Genomic DNA, 24,628 nt, shown 5'->3' with positions numbered 1-24,628 from the left:
CACACCCCATTGCACAGCGTGTGTGTCACAAACCTCGTTGAACAGCGCGTGTGTCTCAAACCGCATATGACAGGGTGTGTGTCACAAACCCCATTGGACAGCGTGTGTCACAGACCTTATCGGATAGTGTGTGTGTAACAAACACCCCTGGAAAACGTTTGTGTCAGAAACGCCCCTTGACAGGGTGTATATCACAAATCCCAGTTGACAGCGTGCGAGTCACAAACCCCATTGGACAGTGTGTGCGTCACAAACCCCGTTAGACAGCGCGTATGTCACAAACCCCATTGTAGAATGAGTGTGTCACAAACCCCATTGGACAGTGTGTGTCACAAACCCCATTGGACAGCGTTTGTGTCACAAAGTCCGTTGGACATAATGTGTGTGACTAACCTCATTGGATAGCATGTGTGTCACAAACTCCATTGGACAGAGTGTGTGTCACAAAGCCCATCGGACATCGTGTGTGTCACAAACCCCATTGGACTGTGTATGTGTCAGAAACCCCCGTGGACATAGTTTATGTCACAAACGCCCCTGGACAGTGTGTGTGAGACACATCCCATGGACAGCCTGTGTGTCACAAACCCCATTGGACAGCACGTGTGTTCACAAACCCCATTGGACAGCGCGTGTGTCACAAACCCTGTTGGACAGCGCTTCTTTCGCAAACCCCATTGCACAGTGTGTGTGTCACTAACCGCATTGGACAGCGTGTGTGTCACAAATACCCCTGGACAGTGTGTGTGTCACAAACGCCCGTGGAGAGGGTGTGTGTCACAAACCCCATTTGATAGTGTATGTGTCACAAACCCCATTAGACAGCGTGTGTGTCACAACCCCCATTGGACAGGGTGTGTGTCACAAACCCTGTTGGACAGTGCGTGTGTCACAAACCCCATTGGACAGCGTATGTGTCACAAACTCCATTGGACAGTGTGTGTGTTACAAACCCCCCTGGACACCGCTTGTGTCACAAACGCCCCTGGACAGTGTGTGTTTCACAAAGACCACTGGAAATCGTTTGTGACACAAACGCCCCTGGACAGGGTGTGTGTCACAAACCCCATTGGACAGCGTGTGTGCCACAAACACCCCTGGATAGTGTGTGTGTCACAAACACTCCTGGAAACCAGTTGTGTCACAAACGCCCCTGGAGAGGGTGTCTGTCAGAAACCTCATTGGACAACGAGTGTGTCACAAACCCTATAGGTCAGGGTGTGTGGCAAAACCCCATTGGACAGCGTGTGTGTCACAGACCCCATTGGACAGTGTGTGTGTCACAAACAGCCCTGGAAAACGTTTGTTTCACAAACATCTCTGGACAGAGTGTGTGTCACAAACCCCATTTGACAGAGTGCGAGTCACAAACCCCATTGGACAGCGTGTGTGTCACAATCCCCATTGGACAGTGTATGTGTCACAAACTCCCCTGGACACTGTTTGTGTCACAAATCCTCCTGGACAGGGTGTGTGTCACAAACCCCATTAGACAGCCTGTGTGTCAGAAACCCCATTGGACAGCCCGTGTGTCACAAACCCCATTGGACAGCGTGTGTGTCACAAAACCCATTGGAAAGTGTGTGTATCGCAGACCCCATTGGACAGTCTCTGTGTCACAAACACCCCTGGAAACCGTTTGTATCACAAACGCCACTGGACAGGGTGTGTTTCACAAACCCTATTGCAGAGGCTGTGTATTACAAACCCCGCTAGACAGTGTGTGTGTTACAAATACTCCAAGAAACCGTTTCTGTCGCAACCGCCCCTGGAGAGGGTGTGTGTCACATACCCCATTGGATAGCGTGTGTGTACAAGCACCCCTGGACAGCGTGTGTGTCACAAACCCCTTTGGACAGCGTGTGTGTCACAAACCACCGTGGACACCGCTTGTGTCACAACCGCCCCTGAACAGGGTGTGTGTCACAAACCCCATTGGACAGCGTTTGTGTCACAAACTCCATTGGACATAATGTGTGTGACTAACCCCATTGTATAGCGTGTGTGTCACAAACTCCATTGGAGAGAGTGTGTGTCATTAACCCCATCGGACAGCGAGTGTGCCACATACCCCGTTGGAGAGGGTTTGTGTCACAAACCCCATTGGACAGTGTGTTTCACAGACCCCATTGGACAGTGTGTGTTTCACAAACACCCCTGGAAATCGTTTGAGTCACAAACGCCCCTGGCGAGGGTGTGTGTCACAAACCCCATTTGACAGGGTGTGTGTCACAAACCCCATTGAACAGTGTGTGTTTCACAAACCCCCCAAGACACCTTTTGTCTTAAAAACGCCCCTGGATGGTGTGTGTGGCACACACCCCATGGACAGCCTGTGTGTCACAAATCCCATTAGACAGCCTATGTGTCACAAATACCCTAAGAAACCGTTTGTGTCACAAACGCCCCTGGAGACGGTGTGTGTCACCAACCTCATTGGATAACGTGTGTGTCACAAACACCCCTGGACAGGGTGTGTGTGAAAAACACCCCTGGACAGCGTGTGTGTCACAAACTCCTTTGGACAGCGTGTGTGTCACAAACCACCCTGGACACCGCTTGTGTTAGAAATGCCCCTGAACAGGGTGTGTGTCACAAACCCCATTTGACAGCGTGCAAGTCACAAAACCCATTGGTCAGTGTGTGTGTCACAAACCCTGTTGGACAGCACGTGTGTCACTAATCCCATTGTACGACGAGTGTGTCACAAACCCCATTGGAGAGAGTGTGTCACAAATTCCTTGGACAGCGTTTGTGTCACAGACTCCATTGGACAGAGTGTGTGTCACAAACCCCATTGGACAGCGTGTGTGTTACAAACCCCACTGGACAGTGTATCTGTAAGAATCTCCATTCAATACTGTTTCTGTCTCAAGCCCATTGAATAGTGTCTGTGTCACAAACCCTGTTGGACAGCGTGTGTGTCATAAACACCGTTGGACAGAGCGTGTGTCACAAACCCCATTCGACAGTGTTTGTGTCAAAAACCGCATTAGACAGCGCGTGTGTCACAGACCTCATTAAACGGTGTGTGTGTCATAAACACCCCTGGACACCGTTTGTGTCACAAAAGCCCCTGGACAGGGTGTGTGTAACACACCCTAGTGGACAGCCTGTGTGTCACAAACCCCATTGGACAGCCTGTGTGTCAAAAACCCCATTAGACAGCGCGTGTGTCACAAACACCCCTAGACAGTGTGTGTGTCACAAACACCCCTGGAAAGCATTTGTGTCACAAACGATCCTGCAGAGGGTGTGTATCACAAACTCTATTAGACAACGTGTGTGTAACAAACCCCATTGGACATTGCGTGTGTCACAAACCCCATTGGACAGCGTGTATGTCACAAACCCCAGTAGGAAGCGTGTGCGTCACAGACCCCATGGGACAGTGTGTGTGTCGCAAACACCCGTGGAAACCGTTTGTGTCACAAACGCCCCTGGGCAGCGTGTCTGTCACAAACCCCATTGGACAGTGAGTGTGTAACAAACCCCATTGTATAGTGTGCGTGTCACAAAAACCCATGGACACCGTTTGTGTCAGAAACGCCCCTGGACAGGGTGCGCATCACAAACCCCATTGGACTGTGTATGTGTCACAAACCCCCCTGGACACCGTATGTGTCACAAACACCCCTGGACAGAGTATGTGTCACACACCCCATTAGACAGCCTGTGTGTCAGAAACTCCGTTGGACAGCACGTGTTTCACAAACCCCATTGGCTAGTGTGTCTGTCACAAACACCCCTTGACACCATTTGTGTCACAAACGCCCCTGGACAGAGTGTGTGTCACAAACCTCATTGGACAGTGTGTGTGTCACAAACCCCATTCGCGAGCGCGTTTTTAACAAACCGCATTGTACAACGTGAGTTTCACGAAGCCCCATTGGACGGCGTGTGTCACAAACCCCATTGGACAGTGTATCTGTCACAATCCCCATTGAATACTGTGTCTGTCACAATCCTCATTGAATACTGTCTGTGTCACAAACCGCATTGGACAGCGTGTGTGTCACAAACCCCCTTGGACAGCGTTTGTGTCACAAACCGCATTGGACAGCGTGTATGTCACAGACCTCATGGGACAGTGTGTGTGTCACAAACACCCCTGGGCACCGTTTGTAGTCACAAACGAACCTGTACAGGGTGTTTGTCACAAACCCCATTTGACAGCGTGTGTGTCACAAACCCTAATGGATAGCATGTGTGTCACAAACACCCATGGACAGCGTGTGTGTCAGAAACTGCATTGAGCAGTGTGTGTGTCACAAACCTCATTGGACAGTGTGTGTGTAAGAAAACCCATTGGATAGTGTGTGTGTCACAAACCCCATTGAACAGTGTGTGTGTCTCAAACCCCCCTGGCCACCGTTTGTGTCACAAACGCCCCTGGACAGGGTGTGTGTCACACACCCCATTGGACAGCGTGTGTGTCAAAAACCTCATTGGATAGCGCCTGTGTCACAAACCCCATTTGACAGCGTGTGTGTCACAAATCCCGTTGGACAGCATATGTGTCACAAACACCCCTTAACAGTGTTTGTGTCACAAACACCCCTGGAAAACATTTGTGTCACAAACGCCCAGGGAGGGGGTGTGTGTCACAAACCCGTTTTGACAGCGTGTGTGTCATTAACCCCATTGGACAGCGTCTGTGTCGCAAACACCCCTGGACAGGGTGTGTGTGACAAACCCCATTGGACAGTGTGTATGTCAGAATCCCCATTGAATACTGTGTGTGTCACAAACCCCGTTGAACAGCGTGTCTGTGACAAACCCTATTGGTCAGGGTGTGTGTCACAAACCCCATTGGACAGCGTGTGTGTCACAGACCCCATTGGACAGTATGTGTGTCCCAAACACCCCTCGAAAATGCTTGTGTCACAAACGCCCCTGGAAAGGTTGTGTGTCACAAACCCCATTTGACAGCGTGCGAGTCACAAATCCCATTGGTCAGTGTGTGTGTCACAAACCCTGTTGGACAGCGCGTGTGTCACAAATCCCATTGTACGACGAGACTGTTACAAACCCCATTGGACAAAGTGTGTCACAAACCACTTGGACATCGTTTGTGTCACAAACTCCATTGGACAGAGTGTGTGTCATAAACCCTACAGGACACCGTATGTGTCACAAACGCCCGTGGACAGGGTGTGTGTCACACAGCCCATTAGACAGCCTGTGTGTCACAAACCCCACTGGACAGCGTGTGTGTCACAAACACCCCTGGATAGTGTGTGTGTCACAAACACCCCTGGAAACCATGTGTGTCACAAACGGCCCTTGAGAGGGTGTGTATCACGAACCCCATTTGACAGCGTGTGTCACAAACGTCCCTGGACAGAGTGTGTGTCACAAACCCCATTTGACAGAGTGCGAGTCACAAACCCCATTGGACAGTGTGTGTGTCACAAGCCTAGTTGGACAGCGCGTGTGTCAGAAATCGCATTGTACATCGAGAGTGTCACAAAACCCATTGGACAGCGTGTGTCACAAACCCCATTGGACAGCGTTTGTGTCACAATCTCCATTGGACAGTGTGCGTGTCACAAACACCCCTGGGCACCGTTTGTGTCACAAACGAACCTGTACAGCGTGTGTGTAACAAACCCCATTGGACATTGCGTGTGTCACAAACCCCATTGGACAGCGTGTATGTCACAAACCCCAGTAGGAGGCGTGTTTGTCACAGACCCCATGGGACAGTGTGTGTGTCACAAACACCCGTGGAAACCGTTTGTGTCACAAACGCCCCTGGGCAGCGTGTCTGTCACAAACCCCATTGGACAGTGAGTGTGTAACAAACCCCATTGGACAGTGTGCGTGTCACAAATACCCATGTACACCGTTTGTGTCAGAAACACCCCTGGACAGGGTGTGTGTCACAAACCCTATTTGACAGCGTGTGTGTCACAAACCCCATTGGATAGCCTGTGTGTCACAAACCCCATTGGATAGCGCGTGTGTCCGAAACCCCACTGGACAACGTGTATGTCGCAAACACCCCTGGACAGTGTGTCTGTCAGGAAGAGCCCTGGAAACCATTTGTGTCAAATAAGCCCCTGGAGAGGGTGTGTGTCACAAAATCCATGTGACAGCGTGTGTGACACTAACCCCATTGGACAGCGTGTGTGTCACTAGCCCCATTGGACAGTGTGTGTGTCACAAAACCCGTTGGACAACGTGTATGTCACAAACCCCATTGTACAACGAGTGTGTCACAAACCCCATTGGACAGCGTGTGTCACAAATCCCATTGGACAGCGTTTGTGTCACAAAGTCCGTTGGACAGAGTGTGTCACCAACCCCTTTGGATATAATGTGTGTGTCACAAACTCCATTGGACAGAGTGTGTGTCACAAAACCCATCGGACAGCGTGTGCGTCACAAACCCCATTGGACTGTGTATGTGTCACAAACCCCCGTGGACACCATATGTGTCACAAACGCCCCTGGACAGAGTATGTGTCAGAAAACAGACAGAGTGCGAGTCACAAACCCCATTGGACAGTGTGTGTGTCACAAGTCTAGTTGGACAGCGCGTGTGTCAGAATTCGCATTGTACAACGAGAGTGTCACAAAACCCATTGGACAGCGTGTGTCACAAACCCCATTGGACAGCATTTGGGTCACAAACTCCATTGGACAGAGTGCGTGTCACAAACCCCGTTGCACAGTGCGAATGTCACAAACCTCGTTGTACAGACTGTGTTTCAGAAACAATCGCCCCTGGAAACCATTTGTGTCAGAAACGCCCCTGGACTTGGTGTGTGTCACAAACTCCATTTGACAGTGTGTGTGTCACAAATCCCATTGGACAGTGTGCCTGTCACAATCCCCATTGAATACTGTGTGTGTCACAAACCCATTTGGACAGTGTGTTTGTCACAAACCCCATTGGACAGCGTGTGTGTAAGAAAACCCCGTTGGACAGCGCGTGTGTCACAAACCCCATTGAACCGTGTGTGTCACAAACACCACTGGACAGGGTGTGTGTCACAAACACTCCTGGACAGCGAGCGTGTCACAAACCCTTTTAGACAGTGTGTGACACAAACCTCATTGGTCAGCGTGTGTGTCACAGACCCCATTGGACAGTGTGTGTGTCACAAGCCCCCCAGGACATCGCTTGTGTCACAAACGCCCCTGGACAGGTGTGCGTGTCACAAACCTAATTTGAAAGCGTGTGTGTCACAAACCCCATTGGACAGCGTGTCTGTCACAAACCACATTGGACAGTGTGTGTGTCACAAACCCCATTGAACAGTGTGTGTGTTTCAAAGTCTCTTGGACACAGTTTGTGTCAGAAATGCCCCTGGACATAGTGTGTGTCACACACCCCATTGGACAGCGTGTGTGTCACAAACCCCATAGGACAGCGCATGTGTCACACACCCGATTGGACTTCCTGTGTGTCACAAACCACTTTGGACAGCGCGTGTGTCACAAACCCCATTGGACAGGGTATGTGCAAGAAACCCCATTGGAAAGCGTGTGTGTCACAGACCCCATTGGACAGTGTATGTGTCACAAACCCCATTGTACAACGAGTGTGTCACAAACCCCATTGGACAACGCGTCTGTCACAAACCCCATTGTACAGCGTGTGCGTCACAAACGCCATTGGACAGAGTGTGTGTCACAAACACCGTTGCACAGCGCGAATGTCACAAACACCGTTGTACAGCCTGTGTTTCAGAAACACCCCTGGACAGTGTGTGTTTCACAAGGATCACTGGAAATCGTTTCTGTCACAAACGTCCCTGGACAGAGTGTGTGTCACAAACCCCATTGGACAGCGTGTGTGCCACAAACCCCATTGGACAGCGCGTGTGTCAGAAACCCCACTGGACAGCGTGTGTGTCGCAAACACCCGTGGACAGTGTGTGTGTCAGAAAGACCCCTGGAAACCATTTGTGTCACAGACGCCCCTGGAGAAAGTGTGTGTCACAAAACCCATTGGACAACGTGTCTTACACTAACCCCAGTGGACGGCGTGTGTGTCACTAGCCCCATTGGACAGTGTGTGTGTCACAAACACCCCTGGACAGGGTATGTAACACAAACCCCATTGGACAGTGTGTATGTCACAATCCCCATTGAATACTGTGTGTGTCACACACCCCAATGCACAGCGTGTGTGTCACAAACCCCGTTGAACAGCGCGTGTGTCTCAAACCGCATATGACAGGGTGTGTGTCACAAACCCCATTGGACAGCGTGTGTCACAGACCTTATCGGATAGTGTGTGTGTAACAAACACCCCTGGAAACCGTTTGTGTCAGAAACGCCCCTTGACAGGGTGTGTGTCACAAATCCCATTTGACAGCGTGCGAGTCACAAACCCCATTGGACAGTGGGTGCGTCACAAATCCCGTTAGACAACGCGTATGTCACAAACCCCATTGTAGAATGAGTGTGTCACAAACCCCATTGGACAGCGTTTGTGTCACAAAGTCCGTTGGACATAATGTGTGTGACTAACCCCATTGGATAGTGTGCGTGTCACAAACTCCATTGGACAGAGTGTGTGTCACAAAGCCCTTCGGACAGCGTGTGTGTCACAAACCCCATTGGACTGTGTATGTGTCAGAAACCCCCGTGGACACCGTTTATGTCACAAACGCCCCTGGACAGTGTGTGTGAGACACACCCCATGGACAGCCTGTGTGTCACAAACCCCATTGGACAGCGAGTGTGTCACAAACCCCGTTGGACAGCGCTTCTTTCGCAAATCCCATTGCACAGTGTGTGTGACACTAACCGCATTGGACAGCGTGTGGGTCACGAATACCCCTGGACAGTGTGTGTGTCACAAATCCCCGTGGAGAGAGTGTGTGTCACAAACCCCATTTAATAGTGTGTGTGTCACAAACCCCATTAGACAGCGTGTGTGTCACAAACCCCATTGGACAGGGTGTGTGTCACAACCCCCATTGGACAGGGTGTGTGTCGCAAACCCCATTAGACAGCGTGTGTGTCACAAACCCCATTGGACAGGGTGTGTGTCACAAACCCCGTTGGACAGTGCGTGTGTCACAAACCCCATTGGACAGCGTATGTGTCACAAACCCCATTGGACAGTGTGTGTGTTACAAACCCCCCTGGACACCGCTTGTGTCACAAACGCCCCTGGACAGTGTGTGTTTCACAAAGACCACTGGAAATCGTTTGTGACACAAACGCCCCTGGACAGGGTGTGTGTCACAAACCCCATTGGACAGTGTGTCTGTCACAATCCCCATTGAATATTATGTGTGTCACAAACCCCATTGGACATCATGTGTGTCACAAACCCTGTTGGACAGCGCGTGTGTCACAAACCCCATTGGACAGCGTGTGTGTCACAAACACCCCTGGATAGTGTGTGTGTCACAAACACCCCTGGAAACCAGTTGTGTCACAAACGCCCCTGGAGAGGGTGTCTGTCACAAACCCCATTGGACAACGAGTGTGTCACAAACCCTATTGGTCGGGGTGTGTGGCAAAACTCCATTGGACAGCGTGTGTGTCACAGGTCCCATTGGACAGTGTATGTGTCACAAACAGCCCTGGAAAACGTTTGTTTCACAAACTTCTCTGGACAGGGTGTGTGTCACAAACCCCATTTGACAGAGTGCGAGTCACAAACCCCATTGGACAGCGTGTGTGTCACAATCCCCATTGGACAGTGTATGTGTCACAAACTCCCCTGGACACTGTTTGTGTCAAAAACGCTCCTGGACAGGGTGTGTGTCACAAATCCCATTAGACAGCCTGTGTGTCACAAACTCCATTGGACAGCGCGTGTGTCACAAACCCCATTGGACAGCGTGTGTGTCACAAAACCCATTGGAAAGTGTGTGTATCGCAGACCCCATTGGACAGTCTCTGTGTCACAAACACCCCTGGAAACCGTTTGTGTCACAAACGCCACTGGACAGGGTGTTTGTCACAAACCTCATTGGACAACGAGTGTGTCACAAACGCCCCTGGACAGGTTGTGTGTCACAAACCCTATTGCAGAGGGTGTGTGTTACAAACCCCGTTAGACAATGTGTGTGTTACAAATACTCCAAGAAACCGTTTCTGTCGCAACCGCCCCTGGAGAGGGTGTGTGTCACAAACCCCATTGGATAGCGTGTGTGTACAAACACCCCTGGACGGCGTGTGTGTCACAAACCCCTTTGGACAGCGTGTGTGTCACAAACCACCGTGGACACCGCTTGTGTCACAAATGCCCCTGGACAGGGTGTGTGTCACAAACCCCATTGGACAACGTTTGTGTCACAAACTCCATTGGACATAATGTGTGTGACTAACCCCATTGGATAGCGTGTGTGTCACAAACTCCATTGGAGAGAGTGTGTGTCATTAACCCCATCGGACAGCGAGTGTGCCACATACCCCGTTGGAGAGGGTTTGTGTCACAAACCCCATTGGACAGCGTGTTTCACAGACCCCATTGGACAGTGTGTGTTTCACAAACACCCCTGGAAATCGTTTGAGTCACAAACGCCCCTGGCGAGGGTGTGTGTCACAAACCCCATTTGACAGGGTGTGTGTCACAAACCCCACAAGACACCGTTTGTCTTAGAAACGCCCCTGGAGAGGGTGTGTGTCACAAACCCCATTGGATAGTGTGTGTGTCACAAATACCCTAAGAAACCGTTTGTGTCACAAACGCCCCTGGAGAGGGTGTGTGTCACAAACCCCATTGGATAGCGTGTGTGTCACAAACACCCCTGGACAGGGTGTGTGTGTAAAACACCCCTGGACAGCGTGTGTGTCACAAACCACCCTGGACACCGTTTGTGTTACAAATGCCCCTGGACAGGGTATGTGTCACAAACCCCATTTGACAGCGTGCAAGTCACAAACCCCTTTGGTCAGTGTGTGTGTCACAAACCCTGTTGGACAGCACGTGTGTCACTAAACCCATTGTACGACGAGTGTGTCACAAACCCCATTGGAGAGAGTGTGTCACAAACCCCTTGGACAGCGTTTGTGTCACAAACTCCATTGGACAGAGTGTGTGTCACAAACTCCATTGGACAGCGTGTGTGTTACAAACCCCACTGGACAGTGTATCTGTAAGAATCCCCATTCAATACTGTTTCTGTCTCAAGCCCATTGAATAGTGTCTGTGTCACAAACCCTGTTGGACAGCGTGTGTGTCATAAACACCGTTGGACAGAGCGTGTGTCACAAATCCCATTCGACAGTGTTTGTGTCACAAACCGCATTAGACAGCGCGTGTGTCACAGATCTCATTGGACAGTGTGTGTGTCACAAACACCCCTGGACACCATTTGTGTCACAAACGCCCCTGGACAGGGTGTGTGTAACACACCCTAGTGGACAGCCTGTGTTTCACAAACCCCATTGGACAGCCTGTGTGTCAAAAACCCCATTAGACAGCGCGTGTGTCACAAACACCCCTAGACAGTGTGTGTGTCACAAACACCCCTGGAAAGCATTTGTGTCACAAAGGATCCTGCAGAGGGTGTGTATCACAAACTCTATTAGACAGCGTGTGTGTAACAAACCCCATTGGACATTGCGTGTGTCACAAACCCCATTGGACAGCGTGTATGTCACAAACCCCAGTAGGAGGCGTGTGCATCACAGACCCCATGGGACAGTGTCTGTGTCGCAAACACCCGTGGAAACCGTTTGTGTCACAAACGCCCCTGGGCAGCGTGTCTGTCACAAACCCCATTGGACAACGAGTGTATAACAAACCCCATTGGACAGTGTGCGTGTCACAAAAACCCATGGACACCGTTTGTGTCAGAAACGCCCCTGGACAGGGTGCGCATCACAAACCCCATTGGACTGTGTATGTGTCACAAACCCTCCTGGACACCGTATGTGTCACAAACGCCCCTGGACAGAGTATGTGTCACACACCCCATTAGACAGCCTGTGTGTCAGAAACCCCGTTGGACAGCACGTGTTTCACGAACCCCATTGGCTAGTGTGTCTGTCACAAACACCCCTTGACACCGTTTGTGTCACAAACGCCCCTGGACAGAGTGTGTGTCACAAACCTCATTGGACAGTGTGTGTGTCACAAACCCCATTCGCGAGCACGTTTTTAACAAACCGCATTGTACAACGTGAGTTTCACGAAGCCCCATTGGACGGCGTGTGTCACAAACCCCATTGGACAGTGTATCTGTCACAATCCCCATTGAATACTGTGTCTGTCACAATCCTCACTGAATACTGTCTGTGTCACAAACCGCATTGGACAGCGTGTGTGTCACAAACCCCCTTGGACAGCGTTTGTGTCACAAACCGCATTGAACAACGTGTGTGTCACAGACCTCATGGGACAGTGTGTGTTTCACAAACACCCCTGGGCACCGTTTGTAGTCACAAACGAACCTGTACAGGGTGTTTGTCACAAACCCCATTTGATAGCGTGTGTGTCATAAACCCCATTGGATAGCGCATGTGTCACAAACCTTATTGGACAGCGTGTGTGTCACAAACACTGCTTGAAGCAGTAAAGGTTGAGGGCTGCCTGGGTTGCAGTGACCACGAGATGGTGGAGTTCAGCATCTTGTGTGGCAGGAACAGAATAGCAAGTAGAATTGCAACCCTGGACTTTAGCAGGGCTAACTTTGGCCTTTTCAAGCAATTGCTGGGGGAAATCCCATGGGCAAGACTGCTTGAAGGAAAAGGGGCCCAAGAGAGCTGGATTGCATTCAGAGATTGCTTCTTCCACTCTCAGTATCAGAGCATCCCCACACGTAGGAAGTCAAGGAAGGGAGCCAGGAGGCCTGCGTGGTTGAATAGGAATCTATTGGGTATGCTCAAGCAGAAGAGGAGAGTTTACAGGTCATGGAAGCAGGGGCTGGCCACTTGGGAAGAACATAAGGCTGCTGTTAGAGGATGTAGGAAGGCAGCTAGGATAGCCAAGGCCTCCTTAGAATTACAGCTGGCGAGAGGGGTCAAGGACAGCAAAAAGAACTTTTTCAAATACATAGCGGATAAAACTAATACCAGAGGCAATGTAGGCCCACTGAGGAATGGGGTGGGTGCCCTGGTGGCGGAAGATACAGAGAAGGCAGAATTACTGAATGCCTTCTTTGTCTCTGTCTACTCTGCCGGAGGCTGTCCTGGGGAGCCCTGTACCCCTGAGACCCCAGATGAAGCCAGGTCAATGGAGGAGCTTGCTTTAGTTGATGAGGACTGGGTTAAGGAGCAATTAAATAGACTGGACATCCATAAATCCATGGGTCCAGATGGGATGCATCCGCGAGTGCTGAGGGAGGTGGCTGAGGTCATTGCTGGACCGCTCTCCATCATCTTTGCCAAGTCTTGGGAAATGGGAGAGGTGCCCGAGGATTGGAGGAAAGCAAATGTCACTCCAGTCTTCAAAAAGGGCAAGAAGGAGGACCCGGGTAACTATAGACCGGTCAGCCTCACCTCTGTCCCTGGGAAAGTAATGGAACAACTTATCCTTGGTGCTATCTCAAGGCATATCAAGGATAAGAAGGTTATTAGGGGCAGTCAGCGTGGCTTCACCAAGGGTAAGTCATGCTTGACCAACCTCATAGCCTTTTATGAGAATGTAACAAGGTGGATGGATGATGGCAGAGCCGTGGATGTGGTCTACCTTGACTTCAGTAAAGCCTTTGACACAGTCTCCCACAGCATCCTAGTTGCTAAGTTGCGGAGGTGTGGTCTAGACAATAGAGTAGTGAGGTGGGTTACAAACTGGCTTAAGGAGAGAAGCCAGAGAGTGGTAGTCAATGGTGCGGAGTCTAGTTGGAGACCAGTATCTAGTGGAGTGCCTCAGGGGTCAGTACTGGGGTCAGTATTATTCAATATATTCATTAACGACTTAGACGAGGGAATAGAGTGTACTATCAGCAAGTTTGCTGATGACACTAAGCTGGGAGGAGTGGCTGACACGCCAGAAGGCTGTGCTGCCATCCAGCGAGACCTAGACAGGCTGGAGAGTTGGGCGGGGAATAACCTAATGAAATTTAACAAGGAAAAGTGTAGAGTCCTGCATCTGGGCAGGAACAACCCCACGTTCCAGTATAGGTTGGGAAATTACATATTAGAGAGCAGTGTAGGGGAAAGGGACCTGGGGGTCCTGGTGGACAACAGGATGACCATGAGCCAGCACTGTGCCCTTGTGGCCAGGAAGGCCAATGGCATCCTGGGATGTATTAGAAGGGGGGTGGTTAGTAGATCGAGAGAGGTCCTCCTTCCCCTCTATTCTGCCCTGGTGAGACCCCATCTGGAATATTGTGTCCGGTTCTGGGCCCCTCAGTTCAAGAAGGACAGGGAACTGCTGGAGAGGGTCCAGCGTAGGGCAACCAAGATGATTAAGGGAGTGGAGCACCTCCCTTATGAGGAAAGGCTGAGGGAGCTGGGTCTCTTTAGTCTGGAGAAGAGGAGACTGAGGGGTGACCTTATTAATGTTTATAAATATATAAAGGGTGAGTGCCATGAGGATGGAGCCAGGCTCTTCTCGTTGGCAAACAATGATAGGACAAGGGGCAATGGGATCAAGCTGGAACACAAGAGGTTCCACTTAAATTTGAGAAAAAACTTCTTCTCAGTAAGGGTGACAGAGCACTGGAACAGGCTGCCCAGGGGGGTTGTGGAGTCTGTCCTCTGGAGACATTCAAGACCCACCTGGACATGTTCCTGTGCAACCTCACCTAGGCGTTCCTGCTCCAGCAAGGGGATTGGACTAGATGATCTTTTGAGGTCCCTTCCAATCCCAAACATACTGTGATACTGTGATACTGTGAAACACCCCTGGAAACCAATTGTGTCACAGACGCCCCTGGAGAGGGTGTGTGTCACAAACCCCATTTGATAGCGTGTGTGTCACTAAGCCCATTGGACCGCGTGTGTGTCACTAACCCCATTGGACAGCGTGTGTGCCACAATCCCCGTTGAACAGCGCGTGTCACAAATACCCCTGGACAGGATGTGTGTCACAAACACTCCTGGACAGCGTGTGTGTCACAAACCCCTTTGGAAAACGTGTGTGTTACAAATCCCCCTGGACACCGCTTGTGTCACAAACACCCCTGGACAGGGTGTGTGTCACAAACCCCATTGGACAGTGTATCTGTCACAATCCCCATTGAATACTGTGTCTATCACAATCCCCATTGAATACTGTCTGTGTCACAAACACTGTTGGACAGCGTGTGTGTCACAAACCCCGTGGGAGAGCGCCTGTGTCACAAACCCCATTGGACAGCGTTTGTGTCACAGACCGCATTGGACAGCGTCTGTGTCACAGACCTCATTGGATGGTGTGTGTGTCACAAACCCCATTTGACAGCGTGTGTGTCACAAACCCCGTTGGACAGCGTGTTTGTCACAAACCCCATTGGACAGCGTGTGTGTCACAAAGACCCCTCGACAGTGATTTTGTCACAAACACCCCTGGAAACCATTTGTGTCACAGACGGCCCTGGAGAGGGTGTGTGTCACAAACCCCATTGGACAGCGTGTGAGTCACTAACCCCATTGAACAGCATGTGTGTCACTAACAACATTTGATAACGTGTGTGTCTCAAACACCCCTGGACAGTGTGTGTGTCACAAACTCTATTGGAGAGTGTGTATGTCACAATTCTCATTGAATACTGTGTGTGTCACAAACCCCGTTGGACAGCGTGTGTGTCACAAACCCCGGTGAATAGCGCGTGTGTCACAAACCCCATTGGACAGCGTGTGTGTCACAGACCCCATTGGACAGTGCGCGTGTCACAAACACCACTGGAAACCGTTTCGTCACAAACGCCCTTGGACAGGGTGTGTGTCACAAATCCAAATTGGCAGCGTGCGAGTCACAAACCCCATTGTAACGTGTGTGTGTCAGAAACCCCGTTGGACAACGCGTGTTTCACAAACCCCATTGTACAACGGGTGTGCCACAAGCCCCATTGGAGAGCGTGTGTCACAAACCCCATTGGACAGCATTTGTGTTACAAACTCCATTGGGCAGAGTGTGTTTCACAAACCCCACCGGACAGTGTGTGTGTCACAAACCCCAATGGACATTGTATGTGTCACAAACCCCCCTGGACACTGTTTTTTTCACAAACGCCCCTGGACACGGTGTGTGTAACAAACCCCATTGGACAGCGCGTGTGTCACAAACCCCATTGGACAGCGTGTGTGTCACAAACAACCATGGACAGTGATTGTGTCACAAACACCCCTGGAAACCACTTGTGTCACAGACGCCCCTGGAGAGGGTGTGTGTCAAACCCCATTTGACTGCACGTTTGTCACAAACCCCATTGGACTATGTGTGTGTCACAAACCCCATTGGACAGCGTGTGTCTCACAAACCCCGTTGGACAGCGCGTGTGTTACAAACCCCATTGGACATCGTGTGTGTCACAAAGACCCCTTGATAGTGATTTTGTCACAAACACCCCTGGAAACCATTTGTGTCACAGACTGCTCTGGAGAGGATGTGTGTCACAAACCCCATTGGACAGCGTGTGAGTCACTAACCCCATTGGATAGCATGTGTGTCACTAACACCATTAGATAGCGTGTTTGTCACAAACACCCCTGGACAGAGTGTGTTTCACAAACTCCATTGGAGAGTGTGTATGTCACAATCCTCATTGAATACTGTGTGTGTCACAAACCCTGTTTGACAGCGTATGTGTCACAAACCCCGTTGAATAGCACGTGTGTCACAGACCCCATTGGACAGTGTGTGTGTCCCAAACCCTTTTGGACATTGTATGTGTCACAAACCCCCCTTGACACCGTTTTTGTCACAAACGCCCCTGGACATGGTTTGTGTCACAAACCCCATTGAACATCGTGTGCGTCACAAAACCCATTGGACAGCGTGTGTGTCACAGACCTCATTGGACAATGTGTGTGTCACAAACACCACTGGAAACCATTTATGTCACAAACGCCCCTGGACAGGGTGTGTGTCACAAACCCATATTGACAGCGTGCGAGTCACAAACCCCATTTTAACATGTGTGTGTCACAAACCCGTTGGACAGGGTGTGTTTCACAAACCCCATTGTACAACGAGTGTGTCACAAAACCCATTGGAGACCGTGTGTCGCAAATCCCATTGGACAGTGTGTGCGTCATAATCGCTCCTGGAAACCGTTTGTGTCACAAACGTCCCTGGACTTGGTGTGTGTCACAAACCCCATTTGACAGTGTGTGTGTCACAAACGCCATTGGACAGCGTGTGTGTAAGAAAACCCCGTTGGACAGCGCGTGTGTCACAAACCCCATTTGATCCTCTGTGTCACAAACACTCCTTGACAGCGAGCGTGTCACAAACCCCTTTGGAAAACGTTTGTGTCACAAACCCCCCAGGACACCGTTTGTGTCACAAACGCCCATGGACAGGTGTGCGTGTCACAAACCCGATTTGAAAGCGTGTGTGTCACAAACCCGATTGGACAGCGTGTTTGTCACAAAAACCCCTGGACAGGGTGTGTGTCACAAACCCCTTTGGATAGTGTGTATGTCAAAATCCTCATTGAATACTGTGTGTGTCACAAACCCCATAGGACAGCTTGTGTGTCAGAAACACTGTTGGACAGCGCGTGTGTCAGAAACCCCATTGGACAGGTTGTGTGCAAGAAACCCCATTGGACAGCGTGTGTGTCACAGACCCCATTGGACAGTGTGTGAGCCACAAACCTCGTTGGACAGCGCGTGTGTCACAAACCCCATTATAAACGAGTGTGTCACAAACCGCTTTGGACAGCGTGTGTGTCACAGACCTCATTGGACAGTTTGCGTTTCAAAAACACCCCTGGACACCGTTTGTGTCACAAACACCACTGGACAGGGTGTGTGTCACAAACCCCATTTGACAGCACGTTTGTCACAAACCGCATTGGACAGTGTGTGTGTCACAAATCTCATTGAACACCGTGTGTGTCTGAAAGCCCCCTGGACACAGTGTGTCACAAATGCCCCTGGACATAGTGTGTGTCACACATCCCATTGTACAACGAGTGTGTCACAAACCCTATTGGACAGCGTGTGTCACAAACCCCATTGGACATCGTTTGTGTCACAAACTCCATTAGACAGAGTGTGTGTCACAAACCCCATTGGACAGGGTATGTGTAACAAACACCCCTGGAAACCGTTTGTGTCATAGACGCCCCTGGAGAGGGTGTGTGTCACAATCCCCATTTGACACCGTGTGTGTCACTAAGCCCTTTGGACTGCGTGTGTGTCACTAACCCCATTGGACAGTGTGTGTGTCACAAACCCCATTGGACAGCGTTTGTGTAAGAAAACCTTGTTGGACAGCGTGTGTGTCACAAACCCCATTGGACAGCGTGTTTGTCACAAACAGCCCGGGACAGGGTGTGTGTCACAAGCACTCCTGGACTGCGTTTGTGTCACAAACCCCTTTGGAAAATGTTTGTGTTACAAATCCCCCTGGACACCGCTTGTGTCACAAACGTCACTGGACAGGGTGTGTATCAGAAACTCCCTTTGAATGCGTTTGTGTCACAATCGCCATTGGACAACGTGTGTGTCACAAACACCCCTGGACAGGGTGTGTGTCACAAACCCCATTGGACAGTGTATCTGTCACAATCCCCATTGAATACTGTGTCTATCACAATCCCCATTGAACACTGTCTGTGTCACAAACACCGTTGAACAGCGTGCGTGTCACAAACCCCGTGGGACAGCGCCTGTGTCACAAACCCCATTTCACAGTGTGTGTGTCATTAAGCCCATGGGACCGCATGTGTGTCACTAACCCCATTGGACCGTGGGTGTGTCACACACCCCATTGGACAGTGTGTGTGTCACAATCGGCCCTCGAAACCGTTTGTGTCACAAACGCCCCTGGACTTGGTGTGTGTCACAAACCCCATTTGACATCGTTTGTGTCACAAACTCCATTGGACTCAGTGTGTGTCACAAACCCCAGTGGACAGGGTGTGTGTCACAAACACCATTGGACCGTGTGTATCACAAACACTACTGGACAGGGTGTGTGTCACAAACACTCCTGGACAGCGAGCGTGTCACAAACCCCTTTGGAAAACGTTTGTGTCACAAACCCCCCAGGACATCACTTGTGTCACAAAGGCCCCTGGACAGGTGTGCATGTCACAAACCCGATTTGAAAGCGTGTGTGTCACAAACCCCTTTGGACAGCATGTTTGTTACAAACACCGCTTGACAGGGTGTGTGTCACAAACTCCATTGGACACTGTGTATGTCACAATCTTCGTTGAATACTGTGTGTGTCTCAAAACCCATTGGACAGGGTGTGTGTCAGAAACCCCAGTGGACAGCGTGTGTGTCACAGACCCCATTGGAAAGTGTGTGTGTCACAAACCCCTTTGGACAACGCGTGTGTCACAAACCCCATAGTACAACGAGTGTGGCACAAACCCCATTGGATAGCGTGTGGCACAAACCCCGCTGGACAGCGCGTGTGTCACAGACCCCATTGGAAATTGTTTGTGTCACAAACCGCTTTGGACAGCGTGTGTGTCACAGACCTCATTGTACAGTTTGCGTTTCACAAACACCCATGGACACCGTTTGTGTCACAAACGCCCCTGGACAGTGTGTGTGTCACAAATCCCATTTGACAGCACGTTTGTCACAAACCCATTGGACAGTGTGTGTGTCACAAAGCCCCCTGGACACAGTTTGTGTCACAAACCCCATTGGACAGCGCATGTGTCACACAATGCATTGGACAGCGTGTGTGTCACAAACCCCATTGGACAGTGCATGTGTCACACACCCCATTGGACAGCGTGTGTGTCAGAAACCCCATTGGACAGTGCATGTGTCACACACCTCATTGGACAGCGCATGTGTCACACACCTCATTGGACAGCGTGTGTCTCAAACACCCCTGGACAGTGATTGTGTCAATAACATCCCTGGAAACCATTTGTGTCACAGACGCCTCTGAAGAGGGTGTGTGTCACAAACCCCATTAGACAGCGTGTGTTTCTCAAACTCCATTGGACAGCCTGTGTGTCAGAAACAGCCCTGGACAGTGTGTATATCACATACCCCATTGGACAGCGTGTGTGTCACAAACACCCCTGTACAGAGTGTGTGTTACAACCCCCTGTTGACACTGCTTGTGTCACAAACGCCCCTGCACAGGGTGTGTGTCACAAACCCCATTGGACAGCGTGTGTGTCACAAACCCCATTGCACAGCGCGTGTGTCACAAAGCCCATTGGACAACCAATGTGTCACAAACCCCATTGGATAGCGTGTGTGTCACAAACCCCATTGCACAGTGTGTGTGTCACAAATCGCATTAGACAGCGTGTGTTTCTCAAACTCCATTGGACAGCCTGTGTGTCAGAAACACCCGTAGACAGTGAGTATATCACAAACCCCATTGGACAGCGTGTGTGTCTCAAACCCCATTGTACATCGTGTGTATCATAAATACCCCCGGAAACTGTTATTGTCACAAAGGCCCCTGGACAGTGTGTGTGTCAAAAACGCCATTGGACAGTGTGTGTGTAACAAATCCCATTGGACAGTGTGTGTCACAAACCCCGTTGGACAGCGCGAGTGTCAAAAACCCCATTGTACAGCGTGTGTGTCACAAAGACCCCTGGACACCGCTTGCGTCACAAACGCCCCTGGACAGGGTGTGTGTCACATACCCCGCTGTACAGTGCGTGTGTCACAAACCCCATTGGACAACGAATGTGTCACAAACCCCATTGTAGAGCGTGTGTGACAATCCCCATGGAATACTCTGTGTGTCACAAACCTCATTTAACAGTGTGCGTGTCACAAACTCGCCTGGACACCGTTTGTGTCACAAGCGCCCCTGGACAGGGTATGTGTCACAGACCCCATTGGACAGTGTGTGTGTCACAAACCTCATTGGACAGTGTGTGTGTCACAAACCCCATTAGACAGCGTGTGTTTCTCAAACTTCATTGGACAGCCTGTGTGTCAGAAACACCCCTGAACAGTGTGTATATCACATACTCCATTGGACAGTGTGTGTGTCACAAACCCCATTGGACAGCGTGTGTATCATGAATATCCCCGGAAACTTTTTGTGTCACAAACGCACCTGGACTGGATGTGTTTCACAAACCCCGCTGTACAGCGCGTGTGTCACAAACAGACAACGAATGTGTCACAAACCCCATTGTAGAGCGTGTGTCATAATCCCCATTGAATACTGTGTGTGTCAGAAACCCCATTGGACAGCGTGCGTGTCACAAACCCACCTGGACACTGCTTGTGTCACAAACGCTCCTGGACAGTGTGTGTGTCACAAACCCCATCAGACAGCCTGTGTGTCACATACCCCATTTGACAGCGCGTGTGTCACAAACCCCATTGGACAACGAATGTGTCACAAACCCCATTGGACAGCGTGTGTTCCAAACCTCATTGGACAGCGTGTGTTTCAGAAACATCCCTGGACAGTGTGTGTATCACATACTCCATTGGACAGAGTGTGTGTCACAAACCCCATTGGACAACGTGTGTATAACAAATACCCCCGGAAAATGTTTGTGTCACAAATGCCCCTGGACAGGGTGTGTGTCAAAAACCCCATTGGACAGTGTGTGTGTCACAAATCCCATTGGACAGTGTGTGTCACAAACCGCGTTGGACAGTGCGAGTGTCACAAACCCCATTCGACAGCCTATGTGTCACAAACACCCCTGTACAGTGTGTGTGTTACAAACCCGCCTTGACACCGCTTTTGTCACAAACGCCCCTGCACAGGGTGTGTGTCACAAACCCCATTGGACAGTGTGTGTGTCACAAAACCCATTAGACAACGTGTGTTTCTCAAACTCCATTGGACAGCCTGTGTGTCAGAAACAACCCTGAACAGTGTGTATATCACATACCCCATCGGACAGCGTGTGTGTCACAAACACCCCTGTACAGAGTGTGTGTTACAAACCCCCTTTGACACCGCTTGTGTCACAAACGCCCCTGCACAGGGTGTGTGTCACAAACCCCATTGGACAGCGTGTGTGTCACAAACGCCGTTGCACAGCGCGTGTGTCACAAAGCCCATTGGACAACCAATGTGTCACAAACCTCTTTGGATAGCGTGTGTGTCACAAACCCCATTGGACAGTGTGTGTGTCACAAACCGCATTAGACAGCGTGTGTTTCTCAAACTCCATTGGACAGCCTGTGTGTCAGAAACACCCCTGGACAGTGTGTATATCACATACCCCATTGGACAGCGTGTGTGTCACAAACCCCATGGGACAATGTGTGTCACAACCCCCCCTGGAAACTGTGTGTGTCACAAACTCCTGGGGACTACGTGTGTGTCACAAACCTCCCTAAACAGCGTGTGTTTCATAATCCCCATTGGACAGAGTGTGTGACACAAACTCCATTGGACAGAGTGTGTCTCGCAAACCCATTGGACAGCGTGTGTGTCACAAACCCCATTGGACAGTGTGTGTGTCACAAATCCTTCTGGACACCGCTTGTGTCACAAATGTCCCTGGACAGGATGTGTGTCACAAATCCCATTGGACAGCCTGTTTGTCACAAACCACATTGGACAGTGTATGTGTGTCACAAACCCCATTGGACAGCCTGTGTGTCACAAACCCCTTCGGACAGCGAGTGTGTCACAAACCCCAGTGGACAGCTTGTTTGTCACAAACACCCCTGGAAACCATTTGTGTCAAAAAAGCCCCTGGAGAGGGTGTGTGTCACAATCTTTGTTTGACAACATGTGTACCACAAACCCCATTTGACAGCATGTGTGTCAGAAACCCTGGTGAACAGTATGTCTGTCACAACCTTCTTTGAATACTGTGTGCGTCACAAACCCCTTTGGACAGTGTGTGTGTCTCAAAAACACCTGGAAACCGTTTGTGTCACAAACGTCCCTGGACATGGTGTGTGTCACAAACCGCATTTCACAGCGTGCGAGTCCCAAACCCCATTGGACAGTGTGTGTGTCACAAACCCCATTGGACAGCGTGTGTGTCAGAAACATCCCTGGACCGGGTGTGTGTCACAAACCCCATTGGACAGTCTGTCTGTCACAATCCCCATTGAATACTGTGTGTGTCACAAACCCCTTTAAACACTGTGTGTGTCACAAACCTCCCTAAACAGTGTGTGTTTCATAATCCCCATTGGACAGAGTGTGTGACACAAACTCCATTGGACAGAGTGTGTGTCGCAAACCCCATTGGACTGCGTGTGTGTCACAAACCCCATTGGACAGTGTGTGTGTCTCAAACCCCCCTGGACACCGTTTTCATCAGATATGCCCCTGAACAGAGTGTGTGTCACAAACCCCAGTGGACAGCTTGTGTGTCACAAACACCCCTGGAAACCGTTTGTGTCACAAACGCCCCTGGACCTGGTGTGTGTTCACAAACCGCATTTGACAGCGTGCGAGTCACAAACCCCGTTGGACAGTGTTTGTGGCATAAACCCCATTGGACAGCGTGTGTGTCAGCAACATCCCTGGACCGGGTGTGTGTCACAAACTCCATTGGACAGTCTATCTGTCACAATCCCCATTGAATACTGTGTGTGTCACAAACCCCTTTAAACACTGTGTGTGTCACAAACACTGCTCGAAACCGTTTGTGTAACAAACGCCCCTGGACAGGGTGTGTGTCACAAACGCCTTTTGATAGCCTGTGTTTCACAAACCGCATTAGACAGCGTGTGTGTCACAAGTACCCCATTGGACAGTGTGTGTGTCACAAACCCCGTTGGACAGCGTATGTGTCACAAACCCCATTGGACAATGAATATGTCACAAAACCCATTGGACAGCATGTGTGTAACAAACTCAATTGGACATTGTGTGTGTGTCACAAACTCCTCTGGACACCGTTTGTGTTACAAACGCCCCTGGACAGGGTGTGTGTCACAAACCTTATTAGACAGCCTGTCTGTCACAAAACCCATTGGACAGCGTGTGTGTCACAAACCCCGTTGGACAGCGTGTGTGTCACAAACCCCATTGGACAGCGTGTGTGTTAGAATCCCCGTTGGACAGCGCGAGTGTCACAAAGCCCATTGGACAGTGTGTGTGTCACAAACACCCCTTGACAGTGTGTGTGTCACAAATCCCATTGGACAGCGTGTGTGTCAGAATCCCCGTTGGACAGCGCGAGTGTCACAAACCCCATTTGAAAGCATGTTTGTCACAAACACCCCTGGACAGGGTGTGTGTCACAAACCCCTTTGAGCACTGTGTGTTTCACAAATCTCATTGGACAGCCTGTGTGTAAGAAAACGCGTTGGACAGCGTGTGTGTGTAACAAACCCCATTGGACAGTGTGTGTGTCACAAACCCCCGTGGACACAGTTTGTGTCACAAACACTCCTGGACAGTGTGTGTGTCACATACCCCATTGGACAGCGTGTGTGTCACAAACCCCATTGGACAGCGTGTGTATCACAAATACTCCCGGAAACCATTTGTGTTACAAAGGCCCTTGGACAGGTTGTGTGTCAAAAACCCCATTGGACAATGTGTGTGTCACAAACACTCCAGGACAGTGTGTGTGTCACAATCCCCCCTGGACACCGCGTATGTCACAAACGCCCCTGGACAGTGTGTGTGTCACAAACCCCATTGAACAGCGTGTGTGTCAGAATCCCCGTT

This window comes from Nesoenas mayeri (assembly GCF_963082525.1).
Source record: "Nesoenas mayeri genome assembly, chromosome: 28".
Lineage (NCBI taxonomy): Eukaryota > Metazoa > Chordata > Aves > Columbiformes > Columbidae > Nesoenas > Nesoenas mayeri.
Note: the sequence above shows the minus strand (reverse complement) of the source record.